General features: G+C 35.0%; 1 long non-coding RNA gene across 11 annotated transcripts in view; it reads left to right on the top strand.

Annotated features, from left to right (window-relative positions):
• Positions 1–11,027, top strand: part of LOC122224387 — a 31,853-nt gene extending 20,826 nt beyond the window's left edge. For 4 of the 11 annotated variants that reach the window (XR_006204742.1, XR_006204741.1, XR_006204732.1 and 1 more), the window contains 3 exons: positions 3,928–3,969; positions 5,782–5,920; positions 7,923–8,099. This is a non-coding gene — a long non-coding RNA (uncharacterized LOC122224387). Of the gene's footprint in view, positions 1–1,444; positions 1,694–3,927; positions 3,970–5,781; positions 5,931–7,922; positions 8,100–10,989 lie in introns of those variants that run through there. The other 7 variants (XR_006204733.1, XR_006204736.1, XR_006204738.1 and 4 more) reach the window with 7 other exon arrangements.
• The last annotated feature ends 5,736 nt before the right edge of the window (positions 11,028–16,763 follow it).

The raw sequence follows: 16,763 nt of genomic DNA, 5'->3' as shown, positions 1-16,763 counted from the left end.
GGCTTATTCATATGGGAATTGAAAGAGAGAAAGGACAGAATAGAGAATTATTCAGAAATATCTACTTTGGATGACTGGCTTAAAGATGAACTCCTAATTGAGACAGGAAATAAAGGAGGAAAATGAGACTTCTGGAGTTTAGACAATAATTTGAGTTTGGAACTTACTTAGTTTGGGATATTTATATGAAAAATAGGTGGAAATGCCAAGTAGACAATCTAAAATATGGAACTAGATCTCAGGTTTTTGGAGGTGGAGATAAGGATTTGAGCATTATTAATAGACTGTAGTTAAAACAAAACCAACCAAACAAAAAAAAAAAAAACAAAAATAAAATCTCTGAATCAAATTCCCCTGGAAGAAGGTAAACAAGGAGAAAAATTTAAACAAAAAAAACAGAGCATCAATATCTAAGGAATGTTTAGAAGAAAATCTAGTGAAGGGGGTAGGAGGGAACAATTTAATAATTAGAAAAAGAACCCGAAGAGTATGGTGTCACAAAAGTCAAATTAGGAGATAAAAATTTTTTGTTGAACTATCTTATTTAGAGAAAAGAAAGAATGGTTAAAAAGTCAAAAGGACCCAAGCCAAGAGTGGCCATGAGAGATGGTGATTCTGTCATTAGCAATCTCATAGAGACCCCTATCATATGGACTATACTAGAATGTTGTAGTGGATTGAATAGTAACAAAAAGATGACGAAACTTGGTTGACAAAGAAAAAGGAGGGCATATCTTTTAAATATGTATTAAACAGTTCTCTCTCTTTTTTCTCCTTAGTTCTATGTAAATTTTTACAAATATATAACTTAAGAAAAGTGCACAAATTATAAGCGTATATTCAATGAATATTCACAAAGTGAATATGGAACCACAAATAGAACCAACACACAGATCAAAAAACAAACTACCAGAATCTCAAGGGCCTCTTTTGTGTACGCTTCATTTCTCTACCCATCTCCCATCTTCTCCAAGCATAACTATTCTCTTGACATCTAACACTGTAGGTCTGCTTTGTTGTCTCTGTACCTGTCTTTTAAAATAAAATGTAACTAACATATTTCAATAGTTTAGGATAGTTATTATGAGCACAAAGTACAGGATGAGGCTGTAGCCTTATTGGCCTCCATATCCACAGAGCCTGGTAGAGGGCCTGAAGCATCATAGGTGCTACAAAATTAATGGAATGAAAGAATACATCTTCAAAATCAATTGCCACGCTACTAACCTTTCTACTACCCAAATGTTATTAGGACCTTCTCAGGGCCATTGCAATTGCTTTGGACTGAAATCATTCTCTTACCACAATGTACTAAAAAAAAATGGTGGAATATAGCAAGAAAAATGCTTTATCAAATAATTAAAACTATTCATTTATATCCAGTTGAGAAATCTCTTTTAGCTTGCCTTCAGTATCTGAATCACATTCTGTTCATTATTTATAGCACTGCTCAAGACTGCCTCCTAAGAACCTTCTGGAATAGTCAGTTCTGCAACTCATTAGCAAAAATCCCTGACTCACTTCTCTACTTCAGGCTCTTTTATAGCTTTAATAAATGTAGCTGTTGTTATTAATAGCAAGATCCTTAAGAACAGGGACTTATTTTATTCCTTAAATCATAAAGATTTATCCTAAGATCATATAGCTCTATCTATAGCTCCAAAGATTTATACATTTTTATTGTAAAATATATTCATTTGTAGGAAAAAACAGCTGAGTGGAAATGTGATTAAAAAGCAACTGTCATTGATTTTGTATGGCTCTGTTAATTGCCTGCCATTCCTTCCACATATTCTCTATTTAATTTGATCTGATACCATTAAAATATTAACCTCAGGGAAACTTACAGGGATTCAAACATTAAGATTAAAACCATAAGTTAAAGCTGCTTCTTTGCCCGTACTCTCCACGCTTGTTCCTAACAAAAGCAAAGATTAAATGGAATCCTTTCTTATATTTGCAGAGTGCCTTGAACTCACTTTGCCTGAACAATATGTCCATTATGACAAAGCACTAAGATTGCTTTTATGAATAAGTACAGAGATACAATTTTTTTTTCTTTTTGTTCAAAAAAGAATTCAAATCCTTTCTTTTTTTTGGAATAGCTAGGTTGTATTGTCATATCAAAAGCTCACGTGTGAACATAAGGGTCTCTGTTATCAAAAACAAAGCAAAATATTGTTATATAAAGTATAATTTTTTGTTATAGTGAGCTATAGGGAGAAAAAAATAAAATTTGAAATTCCCACCCCTTTCAGAAGAAGAGATTTTTTGAATTGTAAATATTTTATGTGAAAGAATACCAATTGGTAGTCCTAGATATTCTAGAATATTTATTAACTAGCCCCTATCTACTTTAATTTACATAGAAAACACAGATATAAGTGATTATTGAAGCAAGTGCAAAAGCACAAAAGCAAAGAAATATAAAAGGGAAAAGGGCAGAAAAAGCAATTTGGTTGTTTAAGAAAGTGTGGGCTCAGGATAACTACTGATTTACCAAAAAAATTAGCTTTAACCTTCTTGGTAGGGGTGGAAAAAATATAAGTTGCAGAATTTTTCTTTAAATAACAAGAATCACACTAGTTAGAAAAAGTTCTTCCTGCATTAAAGTCAAAAAAGTTAATTTTGTAGATCTTCTTATTGAACATACAGAACAAAACAATAGTTATTTTTTAAAATAGATTTTATAAAAGTTTCTGAAATATTGTGGGCATTATGGAAGTTTATATTATAATATATAAGCTGTGGTGCTTTCAAGGCAAATGTAAACTTTATTAATTGGTTTTTCATGTCAAATTTTAAACTACCAACATTTCATACCTTTAATCATCTTTCCATTCGTGAAATGTTTTTTAAAAAGCAAAAATTCAAAGGTAAGAGGAGTGAAGAAGGGAAGAAGCAAGGATTTGACATCATTATTTATTGACAAATTCATTTTTGTTGACTACAGTATCCTTGTTATTTTTTGGTTACCTTTCCTTGGATTTATGATGCATGAAGCTATGAATAACCTAGAAAATTATTCTAAACGCTTCAGAATATGGCAGCAACGACAGGACCCGTATTTCCGATTCAGTCTCCTAGTTTTTCCACCGAACAGCTTCTTCGTTTCTTCAAATATGTGGTTTTATAGTATATAATAATTTCACATGTTTATATCAGCACAGTGAGCATTTAATACTTACAACATGGGCAAAATACTAGATGTTTCTTTCTGGGGAAATAGGGACCTATGTCTAATCATTCAACTGCCCTTTTTTAAAAAACTGCTTTATACATTAATTTTAAAATTACTTCTGTGAGAAAAATATTTTATCAGTGAAAGTAGGTATACAGATAGCAATGTTTTCTTCCTCATACATAATGTTTATTTCCTTGTGGTCCTGCTGTTTCGTCACGCATTTTCTACACTTTTCACTTTCATCCCAAGCTGCTAAAACAGAATCTGAGAATACAAAATTCTCCAAGTGCGAAACATTGCAGAATAAGAAATGGTACTTACAAACTACCTAGGGTGCTGCAAACTTCTGGCAATTAATTTCAATTAAGTTATTTACAAGGTGCGCCACTACTAACTTGTGCCCAGATGTTGCAGTTGGCAAAATGTGATGGCCACCAATGTAGTCAATTTCAGTAACAATCACTCATTGATGGAATTCTCACACCGAATTCACAGCACCTTCGTAACATTAGAACATGATGTCATCACCCTTTGCCTCATCATAACCGTAAAAATGCCAATACGAGTTGCAACAAATTACTGCAGGCAATTGCTGAGTTCTAGAGATGTTGTAGTGAACACCTGGGCTGGCTCAGAATCTAGCAGCTTTCAAAGCTTCGTTACCAGATGTTTGTGGAACAACTTATGCGTGTTATGGAAAACATACACTTTTTTTTTTTTTCATTTGCATGAATGATTACCAGGTCTTTGGAAGTGGTGGAAACACATGTTTCATGAAAAAAAAGGTTAGTAATAAGATTTTATTAGGGAAATATTTTTTATTAAAATCAGCATGGTTAGTCTTTAACATTGTGAATTAAATCTGTGTAATCATGTTTATACCCAATTATTTGTTTATATAATAAAATACATCTTCACAAATTAGGTAAGTGGTACAGGGGATTATACCTTTCTTGGGTGAAGAAACAAGAACTTAGGAAAGTTTTATTAATATTAAAATAAAAAATCAGCTATGTAAGTGCCTGATTTTGTTGATTAATTTTGCATATTTTTAGACTAATATTCATTTAATAATTATGTCTTCCTTTCCTTAAATATCCGACATCTTCCTGGAAAAAGACAGAGACTGTTTAAGATTGTCTGTATGTTTATCTTGCCATTCATTTAATATAATATTGACTCTCAGTATAATTTTAGAAAAAAATTGCATTTTGTAATTCAAATAAAAATATTTTTAGAAAAGCACATATCTATGTCATTTCAAACTATATTCTCCAACCATAATGAGAATATGAGTAGGAAGAAAGCCATTACTAATTTTTTTCATGGATTTATTTCTTCAGGGATTATTTTTAATTCAAGGAAATTAAAATGATAATTTTTAATTTTTTAACAATTGAAATACTAGTCCTATTAAAATAAACAAGTCTCCCCTTTATTAAAGTTAAACCATTTTTCCCATTGTAATTCACTGCATTTTTTATATGGACCACATTTTCTTTCCTCTGGGCAACTGCAAGTAGTTGTTAAAACTATTAACAGCTGTCTGGTAGCTGTTAGATTCTCAGTGATTTCATTTAGTTCAAAAGAACTCTAAATTTATCCAGGTGTTAAATATATTAAGTCCTGGGTAAAATCAAAGGATATTCTATTAAGGATGCCTTTTAGGATTTGATGAATACTTTATGTTCATAATGGCCAAAGGATAAAAATATATATTTCTGCTATTTACTAAATGAACAGGTAAGTGAATGTTAAAAAAAAAAAAAAAAGAAAAAAACAAAGAAAGAAAGAAAGAAAAAAAACTCTGTCTTGTTTAAGAAGCAAATATTTCAACACCTCTACTGAGAAATGAGAATTACACGTACCATTAAAACAGACCTGTTCACTATCAGGGCATAAACTGAATGAAGTGCCAGAAGCAAACACACATTAATAAGCTGGATAGTAATGAAAAAACCTCATTGCAGCTTTAACACTTAGAAGATGGACACACATCACTCGTTGCACTGCTGTGAAGTTCATGGTGGTCCTGGGGTGCTGCCCTGATGACTTAGTTTGCCTTTCCTTCTTACATGTCCAGGAATCCCTCCACGTCTCTGGGGAGTCATTATAAGCTACGGGCTGGTGCTGCTTGCAGGCGCCTCACGGGCATCTCTGGGGAGGCGCAGACCAGAGATATACTGAGAGTCACTGTGGAGCCCACATTTTCTCATTCCTTGTTTGTTATAAGACTTGGGCCCAAGGGGGTATGAAAGAATGCCACATGAATATAGTCCCCTATGTTTTGTTAAGAAAATGTAAATGTCTCACTGTTGCATTTTTAACCCGAAATGATCCTGAAAGTTTAATCTTGACCCAAAGGCAAACTAACAGAGTACCTCTTAGTGCCTATGTTAAAAATGAGCTGCAATTTGTTTTTAGTCCTTGGGACATTTTTACACTCCCATTAAATAAAAGAAATAATCACAAAGGAAATTAAACCACAAAGAAAATATGTTAAAGCTATGTTTAGCATCTGACCTAAATATATAAAACAAAGGAAATACATGGTTGCGGTTAAGACTTGGTCTTTAACCAGTCTGTTGCATCTACAGCACACAGTAACATGGTAACAATATGTCAGAGAGATTCTTAAACTCCAAACAACATATTTGGAAGAAGAGTGAAGTATCCCACTGTTTCTTCATTTGAAGTAAAACTTCCAGTTTTAGAAGCGTCAGCAATGCTGAGAAGGTCAGAATTGGTGAGTTGGGGATATTTACTAATCATATTTCCTCCGTATGCAAAGATTGCCAACAATGCCAAAAGTTGAACATCCACCATCACCCATGTCGGTACAGCGTGAAGGTCTAGCCTCCACCAGCAATCTGGTCAAAACGATTCCCATCCAACTCCCCACCCCCCTTATATTTCCCAAAGAAAGGAACAGTTAAAGGAGTTCAGTCAGTGCTGGCCCCCAGTATGTCTTTCAGTTGTCCAATGGCTTATTATATGTTCGAAGTAACACACCACATTTCTCCTCTGCTCCATCCGATGTCCCTAAACACATGTATCAGTGAAAGCATGCCAACAAGAGCAGCACTCAAAATCTTTGCTTTATATCTGAAGGGTAGTTCTGACATCACTCAGTCTGAGACCCAGGCTTTCACCACTGCATGACTCTGTCATTTTGAATCGAACCTTCAGGACTTCAGCCATTCTAAAAATTTAGTCCGGTTCAACTTGCAAGTAGTTATATACATATTAGATCATATGACAAAATAGGAATTATTCATTGGCAATTAAGTTCTTCATATTATGAAAAGATTAATACAACGTTTTTATTATTCCCCGGAGGCATTGCACAGTAGGTATGATATTTATACAATGTTGCTCCACAGATTAGTATATTGGATCGCTAAAAATCAGCTGTGTTCCAAATAATCTAAGCCAATCAGGGAGTTAAAGATCCTCCTCATGCCTGGGGAGTGGTTAAAAGAAATCCACTAGAGTAGCAAGACATGCTCCTATCTAAGACAGCACATTGGGTCTACTCCAAGGAGCTATGGGAAGAAGTGGAGTTCTGCTATCCTCGTGGCATGAATCTTACAGAAATTTATAAATGTGTCTCAAGAAGTTTGTTTTTGTTAAAAGAATATTTGATAACATCTTAAGTTTTCTTCACTCTTTGCGAAGATATTTTCTACATTTTCTCACTTAATTGCATCTCAGCTTTCCCCACGAAGTTCAGATGACCTGACTATTTGGGGGGGATTTGGTATCAGAAACAACCAGGAAATTTACAAATGGAATAGAGAAAATTAAAAACGAGTTCTTTGTTAAAGTACTTACTTCTATCACGATTAAATTTAAAGAACTTACTTCTATAATGATTAAATTTGGCCTTTATTTGAAGGTGCCCTTACAAACTGCATCAAAGCAAACAGGAGTCTATCAGTGTAACACAAAGTGTCTACAGAGGTGGAGAGTTAGCCTACCTAGAAATAAGCCATCATGCCCTAGCATGATTGGGAGCTGCCTCACCGGGGCAGCCTTTAGCATCCGCGCCAAAACCTTCACTCAACAGCTGTTGAAGTCCTGAGAGACAACCCACAGAGCGGCTCCAGGACAAAATTAGACTTGGGAGTTTCCTGTCCCTTAATTAAATTTCAATTGCTTTCTGCAGTGACAGGGCTCCAATTAGAGGACCAGTTCAAAGAAAATCTAATGTAGTTACCTGTGGCTATCTCATGAGCTTTAATGCAGCCCAGGGTTTGGAGTGTTCGATCTTAAGTGAGCCTGCTCTATCTGTCTTAACAGTGACAAATTTAATTTGTGTAAATCATGAAGCCCCGAGGGAAAGTTGCTTTCTTTTGTTGAGCTTTTCCCCTAAGTGTTCTAATCCACATATATGAATCACACATAAATACAGTTCTTGGGGAGACTATTTCCCTTTGTGCAACATGAAGTGTACTTCCCACAAAAGCCACCCACAAAAGTTGGGTCTAAGATTTTCACACACTCCAACAACTACTAATACCAAATAATGCTGGCATGTTATAAGCATTTCCTGTATACTTAGTGTTCTCAAATAGTAATGAAGATCCCAGAAAAGCATAGTAACGCATTTTGTGATCATCTTCAAGAGGTCCTCATGACATTCTCAATGTCTCAAACCTTCTCAAAGCCGAATACATAATGATTTCTTCGAAATGTCACTTAAAATTTGTTCCTCTTTCCTTCTACTTGAAATTAGCATGGACCATCCATTTTCGGTCAGCATTTTCAAAAAGGATCAACTGAAACTTGAACAGGCAAAAGGAAAAATGTTTCCACTTCTACCAGACTTAAAAGAAGTTGGGCATCTTTTCATATTTTTCTTATTAGCATTGTAATATAAAACATCTGTAATAATTTAGTAAATTAAATACATTAAAACAACAAATAAAAGAAGCTGTAATGAATAAAATACAGAAGACCCCATGCGGCTGCCTGTTCTTTTCTTGACGAGCAGCAGAGTCAAGTAGCTGGAGCCATGAGTAACTGTTGGCAGGAAATAGACCCACGAACAGGATTGAGAGCTGCTGTGTGCTAATATGAAAACCAGCTTTTATTTATTTCATCACCTTTGTAACAGAATGTTATATTCTGCCATTTCTCTCCAATTTTCTTACCCTCTGTGGAAACTGCAGCCTCATAACTTCTTTTTCCTGTATTGTTCTTGTCTGATTCCATTTTCTCTTACCTGCCAGTGCTCCTTTCTGTCTTTCTGTTGTCAGAACTACCACCCGTATCCAAACTGTTATTTCCTACAGGTTTCCGAAAAGGTTTTGAGCTCCTATCTTCCTCCTCAAGTTGAACCATTATATGGTAGTCAAATACCTTTTCTCAAATAACTCAAGTAACTCTCAAACAGGAACTTAGAGTGACAGAAAACTGCTTAATGGGAAAAAAAAAGTCTAAATTCTCTGACCATAGTGCTTATGGCCCTCTATCATCCGGGCCCTCTGAAACTATCCATTTTCATTTGTATAATTCCACCAATAGTCCAATAGTCTCTTAGCTTCATGGAGGCCTGTTTCTACTACATCCCTAGTTTATACGCACATATCCGTGGCTCACAGCTCTTTGCCTTTGTATATATTCATCTCCCAAGAATAAACGATTTGTACGTTTCTTTCATCGTGGCAATCCACATCCAGGGAATATCATCAAGGGTGAGGCATGGTAGAGTAAAGAATGCAATAAAATACTGAGTGGTCCAGAGTATGGCTCAATGGGAAGAGCAGGTCCCACAAAAAAAAGGCATTACAATTTAAGTTATTTTTTTAAAGTACTACTCAAGAAAACATAAGTAAACCTGATTTGACCTGTGGACCATAAATGTGCACCCTCTGAGGTATAACCACTATCTTCCTGTAAGATCTATTAAAAATTGGCCTTCAGAAAGTCTTACTCAAAGTTTTCATCCTTTTTCTTATTTTCTATTTCCTCAGAAATTTACATGCAGTTTGGCTTACATTGCTATACATTTGCTTATGCTATCTATTTTGTTCATATATAGATATATTATTTTCTCGATTATTCAGGAAACCTATTTGGGGAGAGTAGAGGTCATGTGTTTTGATTCTTTCATCCTCATGTTCTAGAGACAACTCTTCCTCCCACTTGTATATAAAACATGCTTACTGAGCATAAAAACAAATTGATAAGTCAATATATTACCGAGGTAGGATCTTTTGAAAAATTGTCTCTCTTACTTTCATGTAGCATTTTCTCTAATTTCTTAGAAAGAAACAAATAGGAAAATAAGAGAAAGGGGACTATGAGATTTAGAGTGATATGAAGAGAAGCAAACTGGTTTTTTGGTAAAGTTTCTTAGTGCTAATACATCCACTGTCAAGAAAGTTAAGTCACATACCAAAATAGCACTGGATTAGGACTTCTCATTTTATAACCTTAGCCAAATAATTTAATATTCTAGGGAATGTTTCCTTACGTATAAAATGGTATATTTGTGGCAGGGGGTGTGGACAAGGTGGGGGAGTAGCTTTTCTGATGGGCACATTTTGGAATATCTGCTTAGTCTACAGCCATACCCTTAACTAACTCCTACTCCACCCCCAAGCTACAGGGATATACTCCCCAAAACCATTGTAGACCATGAATTCATTTCTGGCCCATGGCTGATTGGACTATGAGTTGGCATCAATCAATGTCTCTTCCCCAAGGCTTAGTAACTGTGGTGGAGAGAAAATTTCAGTATTTAATGTTGTTGAGCATATTTAATGTCATGGCACGTAAACCTGGGCCATATTCTACCTTACTGACCAGGATACAGAGGAAGCAGGATTAGAAAATATAGAGAAATTAAATGGAGACAAGAAATAAGTGATAGAACCTGCCTGGATTCATGGCACCCTTTCTATTATCAGTTCCGGTTACTCTCCTTTTCGGTTACGAGCAACAAACAGTCCTAACCTTCCATATTTTTCTCTGCCCTAAAGTTCTGTGGAGCTACACATGTAAGTTTTCTCACCTGTAAAATAGAGGCTGTGAGTAGAAAAGCAGTTAACAGAGTAGTTCATTTTAGTGGGACTTTCAAAACCAAGTAGTCAGCCAAAACTGTCTGCAAGAGCTACATTTCCTGGGATAGAGGCAAAATTTGTCATAATGACACATATCTTACTTTCCACCTGAGGTGATGATATGGAATTCAGAAAAAAAATAACCTAAAAATCCATGAGGATTACTAAGGTAATATCTAAAAGCAGTCTTAAGTTTCCCAAATATAAGAACCATATGGATTTAAAGCACCTTATGCATTTTGTTTCTTTTTACATATGTAAGAAACCTGAGGAGAGACTCGAGCATGTTATACATAATTGTCATAAAATTACCCATAATGCTTTCAACTTTATACAAAATAATCCTTATTGAGTTGTTTTAAAGTTACTGTTTGATCTATCAAGTAGACTCAATAAAGAAAATAATTCAAAAGACTATGATAAGTACGGCACTCTTACACATTGAGCTGAAAGAGTGTCAATTTCAGTATTCTTGCAATTTTTAGCTGGTGGCTTCACTCCACATATGCTTCTGTGTAAGTAAACACAGTAGAATTCTGCTTTAGGGAGAAGGGCTATTAACATAGAGGCTGGTTTACTACAGATCAGTGCCCTTAGAAACATAACTACAGATGAGAAAAACCTAATATGAAAGAATTATTCCCAAAAGCAGATGTTTGTAGTAACGTCCCTAATAAGAGCATCTCTTTAGAATAGCACCTCTTTATTGTAGCTTAAAACTCTTTTATTTCTCAGAAAGAGAACAAGGAGGAGGAAGAGAAGGGGGAGGAAGAAAGAGAAGAGAGAAGAGAAAAAGAGAAAAGAAGTGGAAAAGAGGAAGAGGGAAAGAAAGCTCACCTTCATTTACCTCTGTTCACACTCAAACTTCTTGATAGTAACCAACCTTGATGTTGTCACTGACTCCTCTCCTTTCCACTTGTGAATCCATTGCAATCTGGCTTCTCCCTCCTTCATTCAGAAAATTGTCTTGTGATGGTCTCCAAAGGCCCTGGGGCTGCAAAATTTAACAGGCACTGGTCAATTATTATTGCAACAAATTTTTCCTAGAATTCAAAATATTTACCAAACTCCATTTGAAGTGCCTGCCTTTCTTTATGTAGTGGTTACTTCATCACCTTCTATCTCTATTTGCTCTATTTCCTTCCCCCTCCTTGGCTTCTTTTTTCTACATTAGGTCCTTTCACACCCTGGTTTTCCTCTAAGATTCTGTCCTTGCTCATGTCTGTTCTCTATATACTCCTCATGGCACACTTATCCATTCCTGTAATACCAGGTACCATGTATTTATGACTCGACTTTTTATCTTCAGCACAGACCATTCCCTTGAACTCCAGATTTGTGTTTCTAGGCTCCTACCAGACACGTTTAGTAGATATATCACCAACACCTTAAACTTATCCAACATTAAATCCCCTTTATGTTCTTTCCAATTCTCCACTTGGTTTGATTTTAGTGTCCAAGTCAGAAGCTTTAGGATCACTTCCTCTTTGTTACTCACTTACCCAGTAGGTCATTAAGTCTGAGTCTATGGATATCTCTGGAATCCACTCCATGACCACAATTTCTGTCTTTCTTCAGACTCTCATCATTTCTAACCTATCCTGTTGCACTAGCCTCCGACCAGACCTCCCTGCCTACAGGCTTTCCCATCTTCCTTTCCTCCTGAATCTGTATTCTACACTATTGCCTCTGGTACCTAAAGTACAAAACTAATCGGGACACTTCTCTGATTAACACCTTTCAATGACTTTTTACCCCTATCAGCTCCTTTCCTTGATAAACATAAAAGGTCCTTGACAGTCTGGCTTCCCCCCCCCTTTATGATTGTGTCTCCCTACTTTCCCTAACTCACTGCCTCTGGTTCAGCCTTAACTGTCTTTTTGCAGTTTCCCAAACATGCCAGGCTATTTCACATCTCCAAGGTTTCGGAGAGTCTGATGCATTTGCCTGAAATGCTCTTCCCCTCTCAGGCACCTGGCAAATTCCTGTTCAGTATTTGAAAATTCCATGAACATCACCCCCACCCCCACCCCACATACATGTGCATCTTCCTATTACTTTTTTCATCCATAAGCATGGAGGTATACCTCTCTATTAGCATTTTTCTCACTGTGTCATAGTTTATAACATGGGGGGGGGGGGGTCTCCATGAATCCTTGAGGTCCCTGAGAAATGTCTTTATTTCAGTTTAAACTATGTCTGGCATGTAATACATGCTGAATGCATGTTGGTTGAATGAATAATAAATAAATACAGACAGTATTAGAACAGCTAGTTGAAAGTGTTTGGTATTCCTTTCCTGCACCATTTGGACAATAGGTAATATTACGCAATAATTTTCTTAAATCTCTTAAAAGCTGAGTTTCAGAGAAGCAGAGAACTGCATAGTAAAGCAAACATTTAAGAACCAGATTCATTTATAACAAAAGAAATGGTTACTTAAGACAAGTATATGAACTAAAAGAAACTTTTGCCTATTGCTACTAACTGATGAAATAAGAGCAATTAGGTTTGGCTTTCTCATTGTTAATTCTTCCACACGAAATATTTGGAAAATAGTATCCAATCTTACAGCCTGTGGGGTCAATTCTGCCCAGCGAACAAAACATGGACGTGTGCGTCACCATCTACCTTGCAAAATCCTCTAGCAGGCTTGCATCTACATGCACGTCTCTGATTTTATAAGATCCTGTACGTGACAACAAACACATCAACAGTGTGTCTAGACTACCAGGTCGTATTCAGAAACTTATGACTTCAACAGGGGTGGAGATTGTGGGGGAACAGAGCCTAGATCGAGTGAATTTCTAAATAGAATAGGTGTTTGTGTGTTCAGGAGAAAAGGGAACAAGGAAAGAAGCATGTTAACAAAAGAATGACTTGTCATAATTCTGCGAACCTTTGGAGCAAAGAATTATGAACTTAAATAGTCCAATACCTGGATAATTGTAATGCCGGATATAGCTTTTCAGGAAGAAGAGTTCTACTAATTCCGGATGGGAATGGGGTGAAGAATAATAGTCAACAGTGCAGATTAAGATCAGTTTGCAAAGACATTTCCATTTAAATGAAACTTCCTTCTTTGGATGATAGGTGATATCAGATTGAAAAAGCAGTGACAAGTTGGAAGAATAGTTCTCTCAATAGGAAATAAAAGTAAAGGAACCTCCATGAGCCATAGGCCTGGTCAAAGCTTTACCTCTTAAACACTTTGAACCCTATCTTTCCCCTTTTTATCTGTAATAGTTGCTCATATGTCCACTAATAATTTTGCTCTTTACTTGGGGTGACTCGCTCTTCTTGTTTGGAGTGACTTTACCAAGCCCAGAAACCAGAAGCACTAGACACAATACAGCCAAATTCTACTAAACTGCAAGTCAAACTTGAACACCAAATGCATGGAAAACAAGAAATAGACTAGCATTAACTGTGTGTTATTTTTTAATCTTCTTAGCATAGCTATGAAAAAAATTATCCCATTAATATTTCACCTACATCTTTAAATTATCAGTTGTGAGTACAAATAATAAATAGTAAGCTGTCATTAATTTATATTCCATTAATTTGGAATTTATAATGAAAAAAAAAAGCCTTTGACCTTTGATCAGACACAGGTTCATCCAACTCAGGTCTCTGTCTCTGGCAAGACTAGTAAGAGGATATCTGATGGGGAATTGTGTGGTTAAATTGCCTAATTTCAAACTATTTAGAGCCATACTCCCCAATTCTCCATTTTCCTTTAATTAATGTTAATTTTGTTATGCAATAATTCTTTAACCCATTAATGTATGTAGTCTCCATTCTTTTCTGGAGGTAATGAATTCCAAGTTTTCTGTCCTTCATCTAAAATATGTTTTTCTTTTAAATTCCTAACGAATTTTATGGGGACATTCCCCCTTTTAATAGGATGATTATATGTTTTTAATAGGATTCATGATTTTAGAAACTTAAATGTTTTTGACACTTAATCATCATTTTCCAGCTGTAGATTCTTAAACTTTTTCTGCTTCTTTGGATCATTTATGCCATACACTTGACTTTATCTAGCTTCTTGGGTTAAAACATGTAATTATGGTTTAGTACAGAAGATATCCATTGTTATGAACTTTTTTAGTTTGTTTTGATTGTGGTTGCATATTGGGCTGCTGTCACCTGATTTCTCCAGTCGTGGTTTTCAAGGACTTCAAGCTTCTTGTTTGCTTCATTTTTTAAAAATGAAAATCTTGTTTTTTATTAAAAATCCCCAAAAATATATAAAAGAAAATAAAAATCACCTGAATATTTTCCTTGCAAAGATAATTGCTGTCAACATTCTTGTGGATATTTTTTCTGTGCTTGTATTCACATACATTATTATCCTAAAAAAAATTATTTTATATATATATATATATATATATATCTCCATGATTCTGAACCTGGGAAGAGTCTATATGAAGGCCAGAGGTGGGGGGGTTGGGGGGAAGCTGTTGATTCAGGGACATTTGCAGATCTTTCTCAAAGTAAACATGGCTCTCTACCTTACTCAAACATGATTCCTACAAAAGCAAATCTAATTTTTTGAGAGAAGACAAAGAAGAATCAATGAAAAATCCACTTCTCTCATTTTTCCCATCTCTCCGTTCAAGAATCACTGCTATGATGCTATTTTGTAAACTTTTCTTTTCCTCATTTCCTTGATGTGGTAAATATTTTTCTGAACCAATGACTATATATATCAACTCTTCAGCCCAAGAAAGATGCCTACAACATATTTAAATTAAAAAAGAAAAAACAAACATCAGAACAGAGGGTTCAATATGCTGTCATTTGTGTTAATTATATATTTATATTAATATAAAACCTCCTGAAAAGCCATATGTCCATCTGTTAATAGGATTCATCTCTGGACCTTTTGGCTTTGGGGGCATTTTCACTCTTGAGTTTGAAATATAGACCAACTATAATTTTGAAAGTAGTCTCCTTTTGCTTGACTTTTCTCTTTTTAAAACACTGTAAATAATGCTGCTTTGAATATTAATGTATCCGACTCTTAATGCTCTTGTTTGTCCTTAGAATTCCCACTAAGGAATAGGTATAGGGAATGCCTCTAAAAATATATGGAATTGGGCACCTAGGTGGCTCAGAAGGTTAAGCATCCAACTTTGGCCCAGGTCATGATCTCATGGTTCTTGAGTTTGAGCCCCACATCGAGATGTCTGCTGTTAGCACAGAGCCCACTTCAGATCCTCTGTCTCCCTTTCTCCCTGTCCCTCCCCCCCTTACCCACACACATGCATGCACGATTTCTCTCAAAAATAATAAATAAAAAATAAATAAAAATTTGTGGAATCTATTGTCAGATTGCTGTCTGAAAAAAAGACCAGATCAACTTGTTTCCACCAATGATCATGTCCATTTTCTTACAACTTCATCAACACTGGATATTTGAATTCTTTTAATCTTTGCAAATCTAATATGTGAAAAATATTGTTTAAGTTTGCATTTCTTTGGTTACTAATGAAGGAAAATGTGTATTCACCCATTTGTTAATCATATATATATTTCTTCTTTGGTGAATTGCCTGTTTAGGGTCTTTGGTTACCTTTCTATTGGAGTGTATATATATATATATATATATATATATTAAATGGAGTATATATATATATATATATATATATTAAATGGAGTATATATATATATATATATATATATATTAAATGGAGTATATATATATATATATTAAATGTTTATTTTTGACAGAGAAAGAGACACACAGAATGAGAGCAGGGGAGGAGGAGAGAGGGAGACACAGAATCCGAAGCAGGCTTCAGGCTCTGAGCTGTCAGCACAGATACTGATGTGGGCTTGAACTCCCGAACTGTGAGATCCATGACGTGAGCCAAAGTAGGACGCCTAACTAACTAAGCCACCCAGGTGCCCCTGGAGTATATATATTTTTATTAATTTGTTAATATTTCTTGTATCTTAGGTATCTTAGGTATACTAACATGAAACTTATGTGAAGTTTACCATTAGTCTGTATAGGTTTTCTTTTGATTATAGAAACTTATAATGCTTACCTACTTATATATTTATCCTTTCTTTTATGATTGTTGACATCCCTGACTCAAAATTATAAAGCAGTTTACCTCTATTAATATTATCATTTCTGATATGTGCTTAAATCTTTAATCCATCTAGCATATATGTAAGTATCCCTGTTTCCTTTTTAAGTAAACATTACTCTGCAACATTTTTATCTTAATTTCTGAATATTCAACAGAGTCCAAACAGGCATTACATTAGTACTGAAACAAGCCATTTGCATTTACTATTCTTATTCGTTTAATACTATTAAAATATGGTGTTTTACTTCATTTCTTTAACACTTTTTCCTCTTCTTTTGATTGCCAATTGTAGGCAAGTTCTATTAATTATACACACAATATGTATCTTTTTTAAAAATATAAAGGTATTGATTTATTCTGTTTTCATATACTTTACATGGTTGTAGGGATTGTCTAATTATT

Source organism: Panthera leo, chromosome B4 (genome assembly GCF_018350215.1).
Source record: "Panthera leo isolate Ple1 chromosome B4, P.leo_Ple1_pat1.1, whole genome shotgun sequence".
Taxonomy (NCBI): Eukaryota; Metazoa; Chordata; class Mammalia; order Carnivora; family Felidae; genus Panthera; species Panthera leo.
The sequence above is the reverse complement of the archived record's forward strand: the minus strand, read 5'-3'. Positions and strand labels throughout refer to the sequence as shown.